The sequence below is a fragment of the Haemaphysalis longicornis genome, unplaced genomic scaffold (assembly GCF_048455015.1).
Source record: "Haemaphysalis longicornis isolate Haplotype H1 unplaced genomic scaffold, Haemaphysalis longicornis Haplotype H1 scaffold_1, whole genome shotgun sequence".
Classification (NCBI taxonomy): Eukaryota; Metazoa; Arthropoda; class Arachnida; order Ixodida; family Ixodidae; genus Haemaphysalis; species Haemaphysalis longicornis.
Window position 1 is genome coordinate 201,510,256 of NW_027526203.1, and position 21,865 is coordinate 201,532,120.

At 48.1% G+C, this 21,865-nt stretch overlaps 1 protein-coding gene across 1 annotated transcript in view; it reads left to right on the plus strand.

Annotated features, from left to right (window-relative positions):
* Positions 1-896: 896 nt before the first annotated feature.
* The window catches only part of LOC144141250 (LIM/homeobox protein Lhx9-like), a 75,956-nt gene continuing 54,987 nt past the window's right edge, over positions 897-21,865 (plus strand). The window contains exon 1 of the mRNA XM_077672819.1: positions 897-1,227. The gene's annotated coding sequence lies outside the window, so the exon portion shown is untranslated. The remainder of the gene's footprint in view (positions 1,228-21,865) is intronic.

Below are 21,865 nucleotides of genomic sequence, written 5' to 3' on the forward strand. Positions count from 1 at the left end.
GAGGCTTCCATTATAATACAGGACGGACGGATTACATATGGTAACAAACACCTGCAGATTACCGTTGATTGCTTGTTTGCATTTCGTAGATAGATGAAGCTAATAGGTTCTTTAGCCCGCCGCAGGCGTGTACGTATATATGCAAGAAGAACCAAATGGTGATTTGGTTATTATATTCTATAAAAGAATTGTCGGCATCTTTGCGCATTCTTACTGAAAATGTACCAAGCAAAAGGGCCCTTGCTTTCCTTACAGTCTTTACCCCCGAGTGTGAAGTAATCCACCAAACCTGCTATACAATTGACCATAGTCTCGTTATCATCATCTCGAAACATGAAAGTCCCCTCCGTGTTGCAGAAATTACAAGCGACAAAAATAGCTCATTCCGCTTTCATGCTTCCATTCGTTAAAAACTGACGCGCCCCGCGCCAGAAAAAATCCAATGCTGAGCCAGGCGTGCCATCATCAGACCCAACAACGTGCACCACAACGAAGTGATCGCTCGTTTCGAACAGGTGCACAGTGCAAAGGGAAGTGCCGAACGGCAGAAGGTATTACACAGGCAAACATGCCACCGAAGGAGGCTAACACCAAACGCCGGGCGCAAAACCGCGCACAAACACACCGGAAAGGAGGCAACTGTCCGCACGCGCAAAACTACATCCGACAAGGTGGCATGTATATGCCCTGGATCGCCCGCTGTTTCGAGTGGGGGGTGATGTTGGCCCCCTTGGTGCTTGAAGGGGGGCTACAAGTAAGAGGCAGCATGAGCGGTGGCGGGGTGGGGGGGACCAACGTGAGAGCGGCGGCGGCGGCAGCAGCAGCAGCAGCAGCGCGGCCGCGCCAAGTGGGCGGGGGCCCTCCGGCGAGGGTCCCTCCTTCGCGGCTCCCTCAGCCCACCGGTAGGCGGTGTCTGGGCCGAGCGCGCCGACGGGATTTTATTCGCGACCGGGGCGCTGCCGCGGCCGCTTCTCCCGACTCGCGCGCGGCCGCCCGTCTGCTGCTGCCGACGACCGGCGCTCTCGCTCAGCGCTCTCCTCTGCCATCCCGCCGTCATCGATCGGCTGCTCTCCGTCGTCCGGACTTTCGCCCAACAGCCGGTGTCACCGTGTTGCGCTGTGCGTGAGGCAAGGACAAGCGCCACCCCGCCGCCGAACCCCGCACCCTGCCGCCGCTCTGGTCACCGCCAGGGTGGAAGCGCTGGATACTCCGCTACGCCGCGCCAAGGTGGGCACCTCGGATGCTGTGTTGGGCTAGCGGGGAACGAACGAGCCACGGGAGGAACGTGGACGCGGGCGCTCACTGACGATCTCCGTCCGCGGGCGCTTGCATATCACTTATATTCCTTCGTTCCCCGAGTCTCGTTCCTTTTTTTCTTCTTCGTCGTCATATAAGGGCGCGCGCAAGGGATCGTGGAATGAGATGTGTACAAGCGCTCACTAACCGCGTGGTTAGAGAGCGCTTGTCTTTCTCAGCTGGTCTTTCGCAGTTGACGTTGGAATGCTCGCCGTAGTAAACGACTTCATCTCGCATTCTGGCGCATGTGTACACACTCCCGCATCTGCTGCTGTGAATTGGATAGGCTGCGGAATTGAGTTCGTATGCGGTTATGTTCCGTGCAAATGTCCTCGATGTCGCTTCGTGTCCCTATAGTATGCGCGCGTGCGGCTAAAATGCTGGGAGCGTGAGGAAAAAAAAAAAACGCACTTTACGCTACGTGAAACGTCATAAGGCATGAGAGAAAACGACAAACGAAAAAAGTTCGTTGGCGGGACTGAGAAGGTTTTAGCAGCTAGTTCCAACCATGCAGCCGCGGAGGGAGCGTTACGCTATCGCCAGCTAGGATATTGACAGCTAACGAGCGAGCGAAAAGTTACGGCGAGCTGTGTTTTTATTTTCGCACTTGCTGATGACAAATTGTCGTGCTCCCCCAATTTACTGAGAACAAACGCAGCTTACATACAAAACTCTTTCCCATTGATTGTTCTGGGCTAGTTTTGAGGCTGTCACACGCTTTTGGTATGGTTCGTACTCACAGCCCAATTATTACTACCTATTACTAATTATTAGTGTATTACTCCCAGTCCAATGCGCGCAGACTGGTGCCCCCTTCAACTCACGCTCTTTGTGAAGTCCACAAACGGGATGAAATTTGTAAGTGCACAACAACGCTGATCTGTATAGAAACAGGGAAGCGACCGCAACAACTTTTCGTACACGCACCACAGATGCGTCAGTACTGCCTGGGAACGCCAAGTTGTCGGGGAGCGGGGCGTGTCAACGCCAAGAACGACCTTGGCCGGCTTCTCTGTTTTGGTGTTTTGGCCATCAGCCCCTTTGGGGGCTGTCACTGCCCACGGGAAGCGTGAGCAAATGACCTCGAGGAGCTGTACCTGACCTCACTCTCAAATAGCCGCGGCTAAACCTCACAACTGAGGTTGGGCCCGGCGAGCGCCCCTCAAACTAGAGTAATCATGTGGCTCTTAATCTTAAAGGGGCTCTGCAACACTTTCAATAAACGTTTTCACCCTTTCGGCTGGAAGTATTGTGGAAGCCATTGCTGTCGCTAGAACGGGGTTGCACTGCGTGATCTGCTGGTCACAGCAGATCCGCCTTCCGTTTCTGCTTTGCTTTTTTGGCGGTTTTTTTAAGTGGCTCCCGAATGGATTTATTGCTGCAACTGAAATGAAGCTGGCCAATAGCCGCTACACGCTCTAATGACGTCATTCGAGCCGTCGAAGAACGTCAAGACCGGGAGAGAGAGAGAAATCTTTTAAGCGAGTTTCCAAGTTATCTGATGGGCATAGAGTAGTAATTTTTAACTGAGGCACTTTGGGACCCCCTAATCTAAGTAATGGGTGGTCAGATGGCTGCGTTGTCGAAATTTGGCTATTACAATTGCACAGATATCCTACAGATCACTATAAATTTCCGTCGACTTGAGCAAAGTTGTATTTTGTATTAATGACCGCTTTAAGAACCCCGCAGCATAACGGCCACAAGAAAATTCGTAAAGTTCGTAAAAGCTTGCTTTCTCGTTTGTGCTTGGGAGCGTTCCCAGTGACGATCACCTCATAGCGTTATAAGCGGAGAATAGCTCGAGCTGGACGAGCGACCACAGCCGCTGGGGCCCCAGAACAACTGCAGTTTCGGTAACTGGTGAAAGGTTGGTATCAGATGGGGTCGTGAACGGTTATGCAACTGGCAGTTATCGCAGCTGGTTTTCAATACGGTCGCAAATGATGTTTCAGATGTTTGAGCCCTATAAACTGGCGGAGAAAAAAGAAATTATTAAAAACACTGGTCCCACTGTGGCCGAAGAAATAATCAACAACTTAGTTACTGCCATTGCTCTGGCGCAGCTTCGCAACGAAAGAAAAGTCTATGGCAGGCGAGTGGCCTTAATTATTTATCTCTAGTAGAGTAAACTTCAATGCGGAGGGCCCGTGTGACTTACGCAACAATCCTTTCTCCCCTGCTGTCCCAGCCGTATAAAGTGTAAACACGCCTTTCACGCATTGGCCGCATTGTGCTGGTCCGACGTAGGGGCCTTCGCTTCAAGCGACGTCGTGCGCATGTGCTACTACGGGGTGGGGAGGGGGTGTTGGAAGGTCAGCAGGACTAGTCTTTCTCAATGGTCGGCTATTTCTCTCCCTGCGTCTGATGCGATGATGACACGAAAGAGTCAGCGATTTAGTAAGCCCGATAAGCGTCTATGAAATTCAATTGCAGTGAAACGTATCGCGCGGGTAACGAGTAACTTTGGAGCCTTGAGGGGAAAGCACATCATTGCAGTTCTCGAACGGGGAAGACCTCCGCGTAAGGCATGCACAAGAGGTCATTCCTTGCTGACGAGAGAGGGGGAAGTTCAAAGGGTATGTATAGGACACGTCCGCGTTGATGCGCAGAGACGGCCACTATCCTAATCAGACAAGCAGGAGCAACGCGAACCCTTGTATTGGAATATAGCATTCTTCAGAATATCCCGAGATGTCCTAGCTGCGTCCCCAATGTGAATGCTTATGGAAGCCTTGTTTTGCTATACTAATCCTCAAGTCAAAGGTCTGCCTGTGTATTTGTGACCGCTTATCACAAATACTCTGGAATACGCCATAAAAGCTACTGTTTGCATCAAAAGCGAAACACACGCACACGCGCACCACTCACTCACTCACTCACTCACTCACTCACTCACTCACTCACTCACTCACTCACTCACTCACTCACTCACTCACTCACTCACTCACTCACTCACTCACTCACTCACTCACTCACTAATCCCAGCAAAAGAAACAGGAATGTTACATGCACCTTGCCTGGTGTTCATGACTGCTGCCTTAAAAAGGCTCCAGCTGCGGTGATTCGTCTTGTGCCCAGCGGCAAGTCGCTTCTCCCACACGGCAAGTCGCTTCTATTGCCATGCTCAGTGGGTTGGACTGTTGGCCCCGACCAACAGGCAACCAAGGTTAGTAAAGAGATGATGAAGTTCCGCGACTGAAACGGATGTGATGCTGCGGTGATGAAAATGGCTTTGCTGGTCATATCGGTCACTGTGTTAGTATCAATGGTAAGAGTGGGATGGGGATGTGTACAGTGCGCTTCATCTTCATATCGGCAAGCTGCCTCTTTTCCAGGACGTATCTAGTTCGTTGGCTTATTAGGCTTCCGTCGCCTCCCCAGTCTTTTTGCATCATCCCACCTTCGGGTCGAAATAACAACGTTCATTAGTGTCGCCCGGAGGCATGCGCAGGCCAACATTCGCCAAACACAGTTTCGTTTTGTTGAATATTGAATAGTAATTCAGCCCCCCCGGGGGAAAAAATTCGGGCCACATTTATGATCTTTCACACCTATAAATAATTTTTGTTTGTGTCATCGTGCCTCGTAAGATTAAGCCGGAACAACCTGACTGTGCATTTACATCCTTAAATTCGCGTCTGTTTCTCCCTTATAGCAACCTTTTAGTAACCGCAGTGACCACGGCCGGACTTTGCCTTTTCTGGTTGTCTTGAATTTCCTATGTTTAAGGAAACGAATGGGCCCGCGATTTAGCGTTGCAGACACTCTTCCTTTGCCAGCGTGTTTTATAGTTCTTCTCGGGCGAGTGAATGAACGCGATACGAAATGGCTCGCTCAAAGACTGCTATAACTGCAATCGGTACCGTGGTTTATACTCATGGGACCGGGCAACTGCGACGGGGGTAGCTGCACCGCTATTTCCCATGCATGATCGCGGTACAGGACTGAACACCACTGCACGCCCAGTCACATCTGCGTCACGGAAACACAGTGCCGTACGTGGGCCGTTAACCAACAGAAACCTAAACTTTAACGAGAGGTAGTAGAAAAGCCTGGCTGGTGACGTGGAACACTGCGCGGCGAAGGCAGGCCCGTTACACAGCGTTCATTACAATTGCACAGATATCCTACAGATCACTATAAATTTCTGCGCCCAAATTATTATTTAGCAAATAACTCGCCGTATCCAAAATACTGCATTTTAAAGGCTATTCTTTACCTTCCTGAGCGGCAGGCGCGGTTTTCCATGGGTTCAAAGGGTTCAAATGAACCGGGTCCTCCGGGGCTTGTCCTCCCTCCCCAAGAACTGGAAAAAATGGCAGACTTTGTAGTTTTGCTGGAAAAGTTTAAGCCTCCTGCTGGTTTCCCCTGATTGAAACAGATCTCATGTATTTCAATAATAAACGCTTCGAATAGGCTGTTGGCTGCTTAATGTGCAAAATCCTGAATGCAGCTTAGAGTACTTCAGTCTGAGGTAAAAACGTGCACTGGCTGAAAACCATGCACATCCCAGAACGAGGGAGCTGATCCAGCTGATGGCCAAAGAGCAGCCGGGCTGGGATTTGAGCAGCAACGGCCCAACAGTTTGGGAACACGCAATGCAAAGACGTATAGAGAGCGGCTTCTGTTTGACATCACGTTTAATGCGGTGAAAAAAAAAGCGGGAATAAGCGACGCAGACGTTTCTATGCTTTACTATGCTTTCATGATAGCGTGAACAACGCCCAATGAAATATTTATATGGTACGGAACTCTCCGATTATGGAAGAACTCCAAATGAGTGATGGTTTGATTATTCGCTCCCGACGTCGTCGTTCTGTGTTATCATACTTACGGGTTGTACGGAGACTTAAGAGACCATCGTTTGGTAAAAGGTTACGCACAGGAAATATCTACAATAGATATATGCGGTGCGGGGCTCAGTTGGAAGAGCACCGCACACGTTATATATATATGCGGGGTTCGTGGCATCGATTCCCGCTTCCGATCACGGATTTTTTCTCGATTTTGATTTATGTATCCCAGTGTCTAGAGTTACGCACGATGTAACCCAAAATCGAAAACTAAAGTTACTTCCGACGGAACTTTAAGTCAGTTACGCCCGACGTAACCCAAAGTTGAAAACTAAAGTTACGTCCGACGGAACCCAGAATTGAAAGCTAAAGTTACATCCGGCGGAACTTCAAGCCAGTGTCTTGAGTTACGCGCATCTTAACCTGTAAATGATAGAAGTTACGTCCGACGTAAGTGAAAATTAAAGAAAGGTACGTCGGACATTCACAAGGGCTTTACGTCGGACGTACCCCATGCCCAGCGGCTAAAGAAAGGCACGGCGGACTTAGCCGGTGGATGACTGTACAGACCCGTCAGATGCGCGCGCAGGTGTATCCTGAGGTTGTGCTATGTGGTTCCCTCTGTAAATGCAAATCCGGTGCCACGTGTGATCTTAAACGATTTGCATCGGGCGAGATCACCGCCGGGATATTGGTCGCTCGAGTGTTCGTGTTGTTAAGCCTCTGTTCAAGATGCGATCCCGTCTGGCTTCGTGTCGACAATTTACCGCCTCGCGCTCGTGAACAGAAATCCTAGGTTCGAATCCCCCAGCTCCAGAACTTTCTTTCCTCTCTCTCTTTTTTTTTTGAGACAATCACCATTTCTATGCATGTCTGCATAATGTTTAGAAGATGGACGGCAGTGGTACGTATTGCGCTGCTTTTATTACACGAAGCACTGCAACGATCACTCCATTTTTGGAAGCTGATGTGGAGCGGTACCATTTAGCTTACGGTCCATGCAGCGTAAAAAAAAAACACGGTATAAATTTCGGGAACTTAGGACAGGCTCACCCTAAACTCGTTACGAAAGAGGAACGAAAGTTAAATTTGTTACAGTGCACACAGAGTGAATGTTTCACAGTTGTGGGTGGTAGATGAAACACTGTTTCGGCTGGTCAAGGAAGGACAGACCTGATTAAGGTCAAAGAAGAACAGACTTGACTTGACATAGATCACAAGCTACAGATGGGTCCTCCTTTTTTCGCGCCGCGTGCGGAGGATTACGAGTGGCGGCTGGCACCTAGGAATGTTAATCTTATAAAAATGATATAAAAATGCATAGCGGTGGTTATTGTCTCAAAAAAAAAAAAAAGGAAAGGAAACCAGGGGGATTCGACCTTGTTCACGAGCGCGAGGCGGTTCCTCGCCGCCACGAAGCCAAGCGGGTTCGCATCAACAGACGCCCAACAATACGAACAATCGAGCTACCAAGGAAACCACATAGCACAACCTCAGGATACACCTGCGGGTGTGTCGGACGGGCCTGCACTGTCAGTCCACCGTACCTTCCTTTAGCCTCTGGCCATCGTGTATGTCCGACGTAAAGTCCCTTCAACGGAGGACGGACTTCATATTGACGTGCCGTAAGATTTTCGGGGTTGGCGTATGTCCGACGTATCTTTAACCGCTGGGGTCGAGATACGTCCGGCGTACCTTTAATTTTCATTTCCGTCGTACGTAACTTCAATATCATTTACAGGTTAAGCCGGTCGTAACTCTAGACACTGCGTTTCATTCCTTTAATTACCTCATTCGGTGCTATAAAGCACCGTCAAGTAGCCACCAAACTCAACCTCCAGTTCGTCTAGTCAGTTCTCGAAACCTCTCACTCACTCACTCACTCACTCACTCACTCACTCACTCACTCACTCACTCACTCACTCACTCACTCACTCACTCACTCACTCACTCACTCACTCACTCACTCACTCACTCACTCACTCACTCACTCACTTATGCTAAACTTCAATATAGGCACGCTTAGGCGCACATGATATCGAGGTCAGCTTTTTGATCTAGAAGCCTTGTGATGTTGCTACCTATCTACATTTATGTTTACAGAGCCAAGAGGACCTTCGAGGCGTGAAAGTTTTGAGAATTCAATGAAGTATATCAGCGCGGGTAACATGCGAAGAACGGGCTGCTGGCAGTATCTTTTCATGACAAAGTGCTAATGAAGACCATCTTAAAAACATCTGAAGACCGAAGGCATTCCAATGAAGATTATTTAAGGCGCAGTTCCCACATCTCATAGATTCAACGATGATCGATATGTTCTTTCTTGGAGGAGTAATCTCGAGTTTCGAAAGGGCGCGTATTAAGCTTGGGGTTATCCCTAATAAATACTTCTTTTCCTTCTAGTTTATGCCCTCCACTTACTTCAATCAATAGGCTAAGAACGTCACTGTTCAAAGTAGAGTTTTAGACCCTCTAAGTTCGCGGTAAGCATTAGAAAGGTTCAGGCCGATCAAGAGCCCAACACAGGAAGCAGAAGTACTGCGTTGTCTGGAGATACCATCTCTAACGCACAAAACCTTTGGTAAACTCGGCTTTTGCCGACCAGACGACGTAATACAAATGAAACACCCGCAATGCGTGCAAGTGGTCACATCTACGTGCACATAATCTCTTTGGTGGTTTAAAATAACAAAAGAAAGGAAGTGATATGACAGATGTTAGTCAGGATTGAGGCGCCCGCGTTTCCCTTCCGGGCTGCACAGCCGCCGGATGGGCATTGCACCGGGTTGAACCTCGAGCGCGACACTGTCTTCGGCACGCAAGCAGCTGCGGCACGCAGTGGCGGCATTCGTTCGTGTGCGGAGGCGGCTGCGTACAGCGGCTCATACGGCTTGGAAATGCCGTGGTATTTAACGGCGGACAAAACGTTCAGCCGCAAATAAAGCGAACGAGACGGGTGGCCCCAGTAACATGTAGTCGTGCGTTTTGATGCGCCGCAGCGTTACTCTGTCCAGAAATGTTCTAAAATTGTGTTTCCAAGCAGCACCGAGAGGTGGCGTCATTAATTCAAAAATCGCGCCATCGGTGGCCACTGGCCTTTTCGTGTCATCGTTAAGGTATGTACATCATAACGCCTCGCTTTCGGTCAATGAACGAGGCGTTGCTTCGGGTTTTATTTTTCTCGTCCGCGTCTTGCAGGCCCTACTTGCGTTTTTATAATAAAGCCTTAGAAAGAGAATCTGAGGACGCCATGCCACTGAGATGGGGGAATCCGAGCAAACTTAAATACCTCCCGTTCACCATCCCTCGCCTGTGACATAGCACACATCACGGATCGGAAACATAATTATTTAGCATTTGGCATATTAACACTAATCACCTGGCAAGGTTCGGAAGACAACCAATCAACTCAACTAAACACGCCAAGTGCATCTGTGTTCATTTTCTACTGAAGGAAGGCAAAACAAAAACTGTTTTGCATTTTTCTACACGTGACTGTTCCCTAGCTTTTCTAATATTAGGGAGTTTTAGCTGACCGTCTTTCACGGTCCGCCCCTCTCCGATAGCAAGCGGAAGCGCCATAGCGCATGCGTGGCGCGCTTGGCCGCGAACGGCATTGGCTCCGGTTGCGCTGAGCGGGTCAGCTAAAACTCTCTATTATTACATAGACGGGACGACAACGAGGCTTCCAAAATTTGTTCCCAGTGTTTTGTCAGTATTATATCTCGTTCGCATTGTTATTTTCAATGGGTAACATTATGCGCGTTAACTTTTATTTCATGTCGGGACGGGGTTAAGGGTATGAGGTGCTGAGCGCAAACTGCGGTTGGCCTCATCGAGAGTATACATAAACCGGGCGCATTACATGTAGCAATACAGACAGCGCGGTTAGTTAGGAAACGGAAGTAATACAATGCATCCAAATGAAATTAGATCTATTCGGAAGTATTCCAACCTATTCATTGTCCGTGAAATAAACTGCTGTTCTTCTCTGCTTGCTCACACAAACGCACTTCTTCCGCTTCACTAATATTAAAATAATGTAGGTACGTTCGTCGAGAACAATAGAAGAGCAGGTTAAGATTCTTACTCAATGACCTTGCAGCCGCTGTCGGAAAAAAGTGGGGTGAATTCAGAGAAATCGATCAGGCTGGCATGAATTACACCCGAATGCCGAATCAATGTGTCGCAGCAGCTCCTGCGTGGCTTTCACAACGCACTCGGTCGCCTACAGAGCAGCGCTACAGCTCTATGCTAGCGCGTCACCGGAAAAAGCGCAGCAGCGCTCTGACATTAGCAACCCTTTTCTGTTCGCGCGCAATGAGGGAACGCTGCCCGATCGAGCAACCCGGCATTAAGTGAGCAGTGCTGACAACGTACGCACATTTTAAGCAAGCGTGTCTACGGCATTCATTAGGTTGCCGACAGAAGGTTTTGTCATATCGTTTTTGGGCACGACAGGAGTAATGAATGGCTTACGATATTACACGGCGACATGAATGAATATTTGCAAGAGGAAAAAAATAAAAACCCTGGAAAGCGGCGGAGCACTCTCGCTTTTCGCTATTCTCATTTGAAGTTCCCTTAAACGCTGATTGTAGACATTTTTTTTTACCATGAAGTCCCGAGAAAATAACTCACTGAGTTTAATACGCATGTTTTCTTTTTTCAATTTTGCGCAATTGAAAAATACTTAAAAATTGAAAAATATACAAAATATTTTGCAGTTCTCAATAAACTATCACAACCGGTTTTCAGTTATAGCACTAAAAGTGCCAAACTCTGTGTATCCCAACGGCGCTCTGTATACAACATTCAACTATTCTCTGCTTAAGAAAATGACTGCAAAAATATTACAAGCGCAAGTCTTAATTCTCAGTCAGGTTTTCGTATAGATAGAAAAAAGCTCTTGCTGCTATTCCAGCCACCCATGACTTGTGTGTTCCGAACACCGAAGCGAAGACTCAGAATTTAGCTCGTGCTCTCTTTTACTTCTGTTTCCGCTTCCACGCAACGGCTAGCGCACAATTTCTTTATTGCGTAAGTTTTCCTTTTGCACGAGTCTTAACACAGTATATATTGACTGCGGCATTATTTGGTCTCTTGTTGCACGAGCCTCTTCCGTAAACTGCAAAGCTAGCTTTTGTGCATTATTTCACCCTGTATCGTGCGCTCAAAATGGTGTACGTGTCGTAACTTGTGCGTTATTGTTGTGCGCTATTCCTAAATGGTGCGAATGCCCTCTGCACCCGTTTTCGCAAGTCATCCGGTCGGTATACCATTAGAGGGGAAACATAAAGGGCTACCGTGGTCGCACTGCACTCCGTATCTTTATAGCACTGTATTTTACAGGTGGTACTTCGCGTGCAAGAAGTGTTTGTCTTAAATACTAATATAGCGAGATGATTTCGTAGAAATATCCGCGCGTTTTGTGTAATTATTGGTCAAAACGGTTCTGCCCGCAGCGTTACGTCTGACGTCTTCTATCACTATGTAACCCTGTAGAAGAACCTCTTAAAGGTGATTGTGAACACAAAGCGGGTATTTATGTCTACTGGTATACCTGTGTGAGTCAACTTTCAAACACTCAAAGGGTTTCAAGCAGTTGACCACGAAAGTAACGCGATGTCTCGAGAAGATCGACGCCAGGTAAATGTCTAAGGTGGAACTTCTTATGCGGGAGGTCTATGACTTGAACCCGATGAGTCCAAATTAACCACGTATAAGGGCCACGTCCATAGTCTTGTTATCCCTAATACCTCCTTGAATTACTTCAAGTAAACCCCGGGGTAGGTTATAGTGAAGTATATTTCCCTTACTGTCTTTTTAGATGTTTTTTTTTTTTTTTTTGCTTCCCTGTTGTGTGTTCAAATCGGCAGCGGGAATTTCTACTGCCACACATTGGTGTTTAGCCTTTCTTGTGGCAGCACCAAAGTAAACGACACTCACGAAAGGAGCCAATCACGTCTGCTTATATCGTTCCGAGAGTCTGCGAAGTTGCGTGCATTGGTATACTGACCGAGGTGGAAGTTACAGGAGGAGAAGTCAGCGAACCCAAAGTTACAGAGTAAAATATGCGCATTGGGAAAAGACGAGTCCAATCTAACGGCAAGACAGGGAGGAAGTTCGGTATCGACACCGTGTAAACAAACGACGGATCCTCAGCTACTTACGTGGGCAGTGTCGTCGTAACCGGATGGCATCGCTCAGCACTGGTACTTACTTGCCCAGCATGCCAGTTCCTTCTCCTTGCTGAGCAGTCCATTGTGCAGCGGTCAGTGGCGTCCAGGGGGACTTGTGCAGTGTCCTCCTAGGAGAAGCCAGGTGGTTGTATCAAACGTTGAATCTTAAATGCCTTTGCATTTGTGTGTGCAATCAACGTAGAAACGCGCCTGTCCATTTGTAACGCTGGATGTGTCCACGTTCGACGCACGCGAAAATGATATCAATGAAATGCCATGGGGACTTCATGCATTCATATTGGGCCACATATATTGCCCTAAAAGGTCTCTTTCAGCAATACACTTGTGTATTGTAGTGAAGCCGTCTCTAAAGAGGTTGGGTGTTTAGCGCGTGATATAAATACATTGGGCGTTATAGAGATATTTTATTAAATAAACTCAAACGCATTCATACATTTTGATATCAGACGGCTTAGCAAATGTGATTACGCATTTATATCCAACAATGCGCCCTAGAGAGCTTCTGTAAATTTCTGTTGCCGTTGGCGACGTATGACCAGTGTGCCCTTTGACCACCGGTGTTAGACATCGCCGAATTCGCTTATACATGCTTCCCTAGTTTGCTATAGCTGGTTGGACGCGAGGCCTACGCTTTGTCCCCCTGCCACCTGCTAAAGTTATTCTAGTAAACATATTTGTTCGCAAAACTCCAACAGATTGGCTTAACGCGAGCCTATATAGATCCTATAGCGTTTTCTAATGTCCGCGTGTTAGTCTTGCTTAACGCCGACGAAGAAGATTTCTTGATGTGTCGGCCTTTTCTGCCATTTTCACGTGTATTCTCTTGTTGACTACGCACATCTCTTCTTGCTTGTCTTAAACAGCTCAATCCAGGCTAGAGCTGAGATTTATTCAACTTCTCATTGTCTTCCACGTATGCCTGTCATGCCTGTTATCTGCTTTGTTTGGCACCTTAAGTGACGAGCGTGGCTTTCCTTTACTCCACCGTGTACCGGGGCAAAATGAAGTAACCACTTTTCCTTAAAAAATCTGCCAACTAGCGCTTCCGTTCCTTCCGCACATGTAGCTGTTGCTCTTGTTCACCTGCTATTAATATTGTTAGTATTATTGTGATTGCTATTCTTATCGTCATAATTTGGTGATTGCAACACCACGGGTTTGGCAACAACTGGGTGGTAGGAAAAGTGATGTCGCCATCACTGGGCAAGAGAAACTATTCTGCAGGAACCTACGAACCCGTAGATAGAGAGAGAGAGAGAGAGAGAGAGAGAGAGAGAGAGAGAGAGAGAGAGAGAGAGAGAGAGAGAGAGAGAGAGAGAGAGAGAGAGAGAGAGAGAGAGAGAGAATACTTCAACGGGATTGAAGAGATCAGGCCCACACAACGCTGGGCTTTCTACTTCAGTTGTTAGTCGAAAGTACACTTGAGGATCAAACGCGAAATACGAAAAGAGGGCAAAAACAGGAGCATCAGGAAACGAAAAAAAAAATCCCGGGCCATCTCCACTAACGTGAAATCTGGGGAGGGGCGAGGCATGCAGTGTATAAGTGTATTCTTGGTGCCTTGGCGTTCTTGCCACGGGAGATGAAACTTTGGGGGGGGGGGGGGGGGGGGGGGGGGCAGAGGTATGCAGCTTTGCTGTAAAAGTGTCTTGTCTTTGAAGCCCGAGGCTCTCTAGCGCGAGGCGTAAACGAGTATCCCGGTGTTTTTTTTAAACGTGTTACGAAGCGCTCCAGCGCGAGGCGTAAACGAGTGTCCAGGTGTTTTAGTACCGTGACTACATGAAGCGACGATTACGACGACGACGTGAGATGCCAACAGCCACAGCCCCTAAAAGTTGGGACAGGTGGCACGAACACGCTAGCAGCCCCTTAAGGAGCAGCGGAGAGGCAGCTGCGTTCCCTTAAGGAGCAGCGGAGAGGCAGCTGCGTTAGGCATCATGCAAGCTACAGGCTGGCATAACATTCTTTCCGAGATATTTTATGACTTAGTTGGAAGCCAACGGCCTCGCTTTACTTTTCGTGATATAGTCATTATAATGCTTTCTGAGACATCCCGAGAGGCCAAATATCAGCTCGACGCGCTGAGCTGTCGTATGCTCTTTGCAGAAACGCATCAATTCTTGTCACGCCGCGAGCCGCTTTGACGCCATGACGATTCGGAGCAGAGTGCGTCTTCTACTGATCTTTTAGACCGCCGGGAGCGGTTTATACAACACAAGTGTGCTTTTGAACGTCACCTTATGGTGCCGTGAATACAAAGTGGTTTGGGTCATTAAAAAAACTACTTCGGGCCGATAACAATGATACCTCTTTTATGGAAAACTGCAAACAAATAACAAAGATATTATGAAAACAGGAGAGGCAGTGGCGGCTCTCCTGCCACTTTCCGGCGACGTCTCCAGGTCGTTAGAGAATCTTGTTTCTGCGATGATGGGCGCCGATATAAGCCACCGCAAAGAAACATAACTGGACGATTGTAGCGGGGCCTCTAGTCATGTTTGATCGTATCACTTGAATGCTAACGTGAAGTTAACGCGCTGACACACTGATAACTGAGCGTTAGTGCTAGCCTAGCTGTTTTGCGCCAGTCCTGTGACCTGTCCGTTATCGGTTACTGTAGCGTAAAATTTGACAATTTTTAAATATTTCCGGCGTTCCTCCGTTTATGAAACCGTCTTTTCTGGCTGGAATGGAGCTAAGTGAGTTCGAGAAGGTTAGTTCTTTCCACTTGAGCAAAGTTGTATTTTGTATTAATGACCGCTTTAAGAACCCCGCAGCATAACGGCCACAAGAAAATTCGTAAAGTTCGTAAAAGCTTGCTTTCTCATTTGTGGTTGGGAGCGTTCCCAGTGACGATCACCTCATAGCGTTATAAGCGGAGAATAGCTCGAGCTGGACGAGCGACCACAGCCGCTGGGGCCCCAGAACAACTGCAGTTTCGGTAACTGGTGAAAGGTTGGTATCAGATGGGGTCGTGAACGGTTATGCAACTGGCAGTTATCGCAGCTGGTTTTCAATACGGTCGCAAATGATGTTTCAGATGTTTGAGCCCTATAAACTGGCGGAGAAAAAAGAAATTATTAAAAACACTGGTCCCACTGTGGCCGAAGAAATAATCAACAACTTAGTTACTGCCATTGCTCTGGCGCAGCTTCGCAACGAAAGAAAAGTCTATGGCAGGCGAGTGGCCTTAATTATTTATCTCTAGTAGAGTAAACTTCAATGCGGAGGGCCCGTGTGACTTACGCAACAATCCTTTCTCCCCTGCTGTCCCAGCCGTATAAAGTGTAAACACGCCTTTCACGCATTGGCCGCATTGTGCTGGTCCGACGTAGGGGCCTTCGCTTCAAGCGACGTCGTGCGCATGTGCTACTACGGGGTGGGGAGGGGGTGTTGGAAGGTCAGCAGGACTAGTCTTTCTCAATGGTCGGCTATTTCTCTCCCTGCGTCTGATGCGATGATGACACGAAAGAGTCAGCGATTTAGTAAGCCCGATAAGCGTCTATGAAATTTAATTGCAGTGAAACGTATCGCGCGGGTAACGAGTAACTTTGGAGCCTTGAGGGGAAAGCACATCATTGCAGTTCTTGAACGGGGAAGACCTCCGCGTAAGGCATGCACAAGAGGTCATTCCTTGCTGACGGGAGAGGGGGAAGTTCAAAGGGTATGTATAGGACACGTCCGCGTTGATGCGCAGAGACGGCCACTATCCTAATCAGACAAGCAGGAGCAACGCGAACCCTTGTATTGGAATATAGCATTCTTCAGAATATCCCGAGATGTCCTAGCTGCGTCCCCAATGTGAATGCTTATGGAAGCCTTGTTTTGCTATACTAATCCTCAAGTCAAAGGTCTGCCTGTGTATTTGTGACCGCTTATCACAAATACTCTGGAATACGCCATAAAAGCTACTGTTTGCATCAAAAGCGAAACACACGCACACGCGCACCACTCACTCACTCACTCACTCACTCACTCACTCACTCACTCACTCACTCACTCACTCACTCACTCACTCACTCACTCACTCACTCACTCACTCACTCACTCACTCACTCACTCACTCACTCACTCACTCACTCACTCACTCACTCACTCACTCACTCACTCACTCACTCACTCACTCACTCACTCACTCTCACTCACTCACTCACTCACTCACTCACTCACTCACTCACTCACTCACTCACTCACTCACTCACTCACTCACTCACTCACTCACTCACTCACTCACTCACTCACTAATCCCAGCAAAAGAAACAGGAATGTTACATGCACCTTGCCTGGTGTTCATGACTGCTGCCTTAAAAAGGCTCCAGCTGCGGTGATTCGTCTTGTGCCCAGCGGCAAGTCGCTTCTCCCACACGGCAAGTCGCTTCTATTGCCATGCTCAGTGGGTTGGACTGTTGGCCCCGACCAAGAGGCAACCAAGGTTAGTAAAGAGATGATGAAGTTCCGCGACTGAAACGGATGTGATGCTGCGGTGATGAAAATGGCTTTGCTGGTCATAGCGGTCACTGTGTTAGTATCAATGGTAAGAGTGGGATGGGGATGTGTACAGTGCGCTTCATCTTCATATCGGCAAGCTGCCTCTTTTCCAGGACGTATCTAGTTCGTTGGCTTATTAGGCTTCCGTCGCCTCCCCAGTCTTTTTGCATCATCCCACCTTCGGGTCGAAATAACAACGTTCATTAGTGTCGCCCGGAGGCATGCGCAGGCCAACATTCGCCAAACACAGTTTCGTTTTGTTGAATATTGAATAGTAATTCAGCCCCCCCCCCCCGGGGGGAAAATTCGGGCTACATTTATGATCTTTCACACCTATAAATAATTTTTGTTTGTGTCATCGTGTCTCGTAAGATTAAGCCGGAACAACTTGACTGTGCATTTACATCCTTCAATTCGCGTCTGTTTCTCCCTTATAGCAACCTTTTAGTAACCGCAGTGACCACGGCCGGAGTTTGCCTTTTCTGGTTGTCTTGAATTTCCTATGTTTAAGGAAACGAATGGGCCCGCGATTTAGCGTTGCAGACACTCTTCCTTTGCCAGCGTGTTTTATAGTTCTTCTCGGGCGAGTGAATGAACGCGATACGAAATGGCTCACTCAAAGACTGCTATAACTGCAATCGGTACCGTGGTTTATACTCATGGGACCGGGCAACTGCGACGGGGGTAGCTGCACCGCTATTTCCCATGCATGATCGCGGTACAGGACTGAACACCACTGCACGCCCAGTCACATCTGCGTCACGGAAACAAAGTGCCGTACGTGGGCCGTTAACCAACAGAAACCTAAACTTCAACGAGAGGTAGTAGAAAAGCCTGGCTTGTGACGTGGAACACTGCGCGGCGAAGGCAGGCCCGTTACACAGCGTTCATCGGTCATGCGCTGCTCGAGCGATGGCGTGGCGGACGTGTGAACACAACTCGGGTGCTCGCGCTTCATTGCTTTTGACGGCAGTCAGCGTCCATAAATCACGGAGTATACGAGCGAAGCATGTTTTTTTTTTTTTTTTTTCTGCGCCGCTTAGGCTTCTGCAGTGAGCCCGAGGGCGCTACATTGTTTTTAGACCCACCCGGCCGTGTGCGGCGGAAAGCTACCGTGCTGGTGATAAGGTGCCACCTGGGGGCTCCAAAGCGCTGAGGGAGAGCCGCTTTGGATGAACTCCGCTCATGGGGAACTATTGCGAGCAGTGTAGACCCATCGCGTAGACGCAAGCCGCAGTTTCTGCTCCTTTCTCTGGTCGTCGTTTCGAATATTTCGAAGCGTGGCAGGTATTAGGTGAGATCTTTAAATTCTCACCGCCGGCATTTCTAATGCGCAACTCGCAGTTTCCTCATCATTTCTGCCGTTATGTATGCATGGTATACAGCACGTGCGCAGACAAATGGGTTGTATTTACTTGAGAAAATTATTAATCGCGATTATAACAAGTGGTGCACAATTAAACAGCGCAGAAGTTTCAAGGTACTTAAGGGGTCAGTCGACTCCTTTACGCATGGCCGTCGAAGGCGCCCTGAACACCTGCCAGTTACGAGTTGTACGATTATCTACGCATACTTGAGTGTATAAATGTAAGGCGTAAACACAGCGGAGTGGTCTGAAGCACTCTCATTGCGCGGGCAGGTGTCCGGGAGCTTTGCGAGCACCTAAACACCTACCTGGACTAGCCGGCAGTACACATTTGCTCTCAGCTTCTTCTAGCTGCTACTTCTCTTTTCTGCATTGGAAAACGACGAAAGGAACAGAAGGGAAGGTCGATAATAATAGATGCAGTTGCGTGATCGGTATCTTTGACGCGCACAGTGATTTAGAGGCCGTGCACGTCATTTGTCATGCTCACGAAGCCCCGTTTTGGGAACTGGAGGGAGACGACTCAGAATTATTCGGAAATCGAAAATATTTTCTCATCTTGCTGCCTGGTATTTAATGAGATATATTGGTCTATATAGAACTTCGCTGAGCGATCTTACATGAAAACATTTTCCACGACTCACAAGGCTAAAAACGCCCTTTTATACGTTTTTAATGGCAAGATGGCGCCATCTGAAGTAGTCGATGAAACTAAGTGAGGTAATATAGGATATGGTACGCTCTCTATCACGATCTCCTGATACACTTTCAACTAGAGCTCTCAGCAAGTTGGTAGAGTTGGTAGAGCGACTGCTCCGTTTAAGCGATGGTCCGGGGTTCGAATCCTAAACCAGGACGAATTTTTCTTCAACTGGGAAGTTTATGAGGAAGGTGTATAGCTTTACTTTGTAGCCGTATGGCTGCATTGAGGTGGATGTCAAATTTTCCTTCGCAGACACTTACTCCACTTTGGGGATTCCCCTAAATCAGGTCTATAAATACACAGAAAGGGCCTGAGAACACCGGTGCCCCGGAAGCTGAATTGGTAAAGCATGGGACACGAAATACGAAGGTTGCAGGTTCGAGTTCCTTGGTGGCTCTCCCTAGAAATCTGTCCTGTCTGTTCGTAAATTGTACCACCCAATGCTTTCAATAGGCATACGTGGGCCATGTGGGACATTTATTGAAACGCGCACGTTGCATGCACATAACTTTATAAGAAGTATGCGCTGCTTCTTTCACAGTGTAACGGCAGTATGGCACACATATGTGGCAGGAAAACACAAAGCTCTACAAACAAATGTCCACTGTCTATGTTATTCGTGAGGGTTGACGGACACTTCGCGTGCAATGTACATCGAAGCTGTATGTGATGAGCTCGGCAGGCTTTGTTATGTCCGTCCGTCGACAAACAAATTCAAGGCCATCGCGCCCTCACCGGGATCCACATGCCACCTCGTATGTAAATGCCCCGCCACCCACACCCTGCATCACCTTCCCCAGGGCAGGCTGGACAGCTCGCGGCTTGAGGACCAGGAATCCCTGGTCAATCGGGCCCGAGCAGCCATTGGTTCTTCGGGGCATTGTAGCGAAGCAGACTCAATTTTATTGCGGTGTATAACAAGACAGGCACGGCGCTAGAACAAACGCGGGCACCCAAAATGAGGGTTGAGAAGAGATAGCATTTGAAAAAGCAGCAGCGATAACCTGAGCGCCTGTAATGCGCGAAGGCGCCATATGCGTCGCTCACCGCGTTTTCTGCCACCGCCTTTGCGAACTGCGTGAACACACAGCAGCAGCAGTGGCGCGTGAGCTCTTCGCATCTTGCGACCTCAGTTCGGGTAACACCGAATCTCGCTTTCCCCAAAACATTTTGCTGACGCTATGCGAACGCACCGTTAGTAGGTTTCGTTTTCACTTGTTAATCAAGTTCGAATTTAACTTTGGGGGCTTTTGGAGGGGAGCTACACCCCAGCGGCGAGGTACGTTGCTGTGGAATGCTACGGATTGATTTAGACCACATGGGGACCTTTAACGTGTGCCGAAATCTCGACACACGGGTGTTCTTGCTTTTCTCCGCCATCAGAAAAACAGCGGCCACGGCCGAAACCTAACTCGTGTCCTTGGGCTCAGAAATAGTGTCTTAACCTATGAGCCACCGCGGTGGGTTTCAATCAATTTGAAAGCCGATCTCAAGGTAGTTAGCCGAGGATGGAAGCTCGAAGGTTGATTAACTAAAAAAATAAATCTGTACTAGGGGTGGCGTGTTCCTCACAAATCCATGGGAGATACCATAAAGTGGAGATTAACCAGTAAAGCCTGTACACATACCTAAGCGGCGAAGTTGTACTAGTTAATGCGTAAATTGACTAATTCACAACAATTGGAATTCTCTACCGTTCACGGAAGCAGCCATACGGAATAGTGTCATCGAATTATACGGCAATCGTGATCAGACGATTAACCCCCCGCCGTCGCTTTCTATAGAAAGCGACGGCGGGGCGTATATAGTAATGAGCGTATATAGTAATAGCTTGCGTATACGCAAGCTATTACTATATACGCTCATTTCTCTACGTACGGTGCCTATCGCAATGCTTGCTTCACGGCTTATGATGGCTTATGATACCTATCGCAGTAGGTCAAATAGGACCAAGAAAAATAAACGTAAAACTAACGCAAGCATGTGGGATGGCGCGCAACTTCATTTTCCCAAAGAACAAGAACGTCTAATTCAGTAGGTTTGATTACGTACTTTTATTTTTGCTTTGCGTTCCGGAGCTTATTAATGACGTTTCTTTTTTCGGCCTATGCAAAGTCACCGCCATGAGGCACGGGCGACAAGACGTACGTTACGTACGTTCTGCTTATGGAGATGGAAACAAAACAAAAACGAAGCCTGTGTGTGCGAGAATGCCGTTCCGGTTAAAAATATTAAGGTTAAATGTACTGAGTCTTAATTAATTCTTAGCCCACCGCCACAATATCGCGGTGCGTTTAATCATACACAGGTGTAGCTCCGGAACGTAAGGCCAAAGTATGAACTTCTGACGTTTCGCTGCTTACACAAATATTTTTTCTAGGACAAACATTTTCGTTTCTTCTGAAGCGGTTTTCTCTTTAGTGATTATTCTGCCGCGGCTGCTCCTACATCGCACAATGCGTAGGTTGACAATACAGCCGACAGCCCTTAGGTTCGGGGGCCGAACAGCTCGCGCCTGGCTTGATAAAGACGGATGAGCACAAAAGCCTTGTTATTTCGGCGAAAGAAACGCTAAGCATTGAAACATCAGCTTCCAAGGAAGTCGGCGCTGAATAGCATAAATAGATACAAGAAAGATGCGCGTTTAATTTTGAAATATTAAAGTGCGAGCCTTAGAGAAAAAAGAATGCCGTGAGAGGCAAAATAACTATAGTCGAAATTCTCGTGGTGGGAAGGTCAACAATCCTCCTTCCCCAAATAAAAAAAAGGGGGGGGGGGGGTGGCAAGCTTTTACATTTTGCTTTCCACGTTATCGGAAAAAAATAATACGAAAACAAAAGAGAGAAAAATCATTACCCGCTCTACTCCAACGTTACGTCATCAACCTGCTGGGGCACTTCGACTATCGATGTGAGAGGAGGAAACGGACCAGCTCGTATGGTGACATCCAGCTTCAGCTGACGGCACGCGCGGAGATGGGGGTAAAATACATCGGCGCATTCCAACAGTTAAG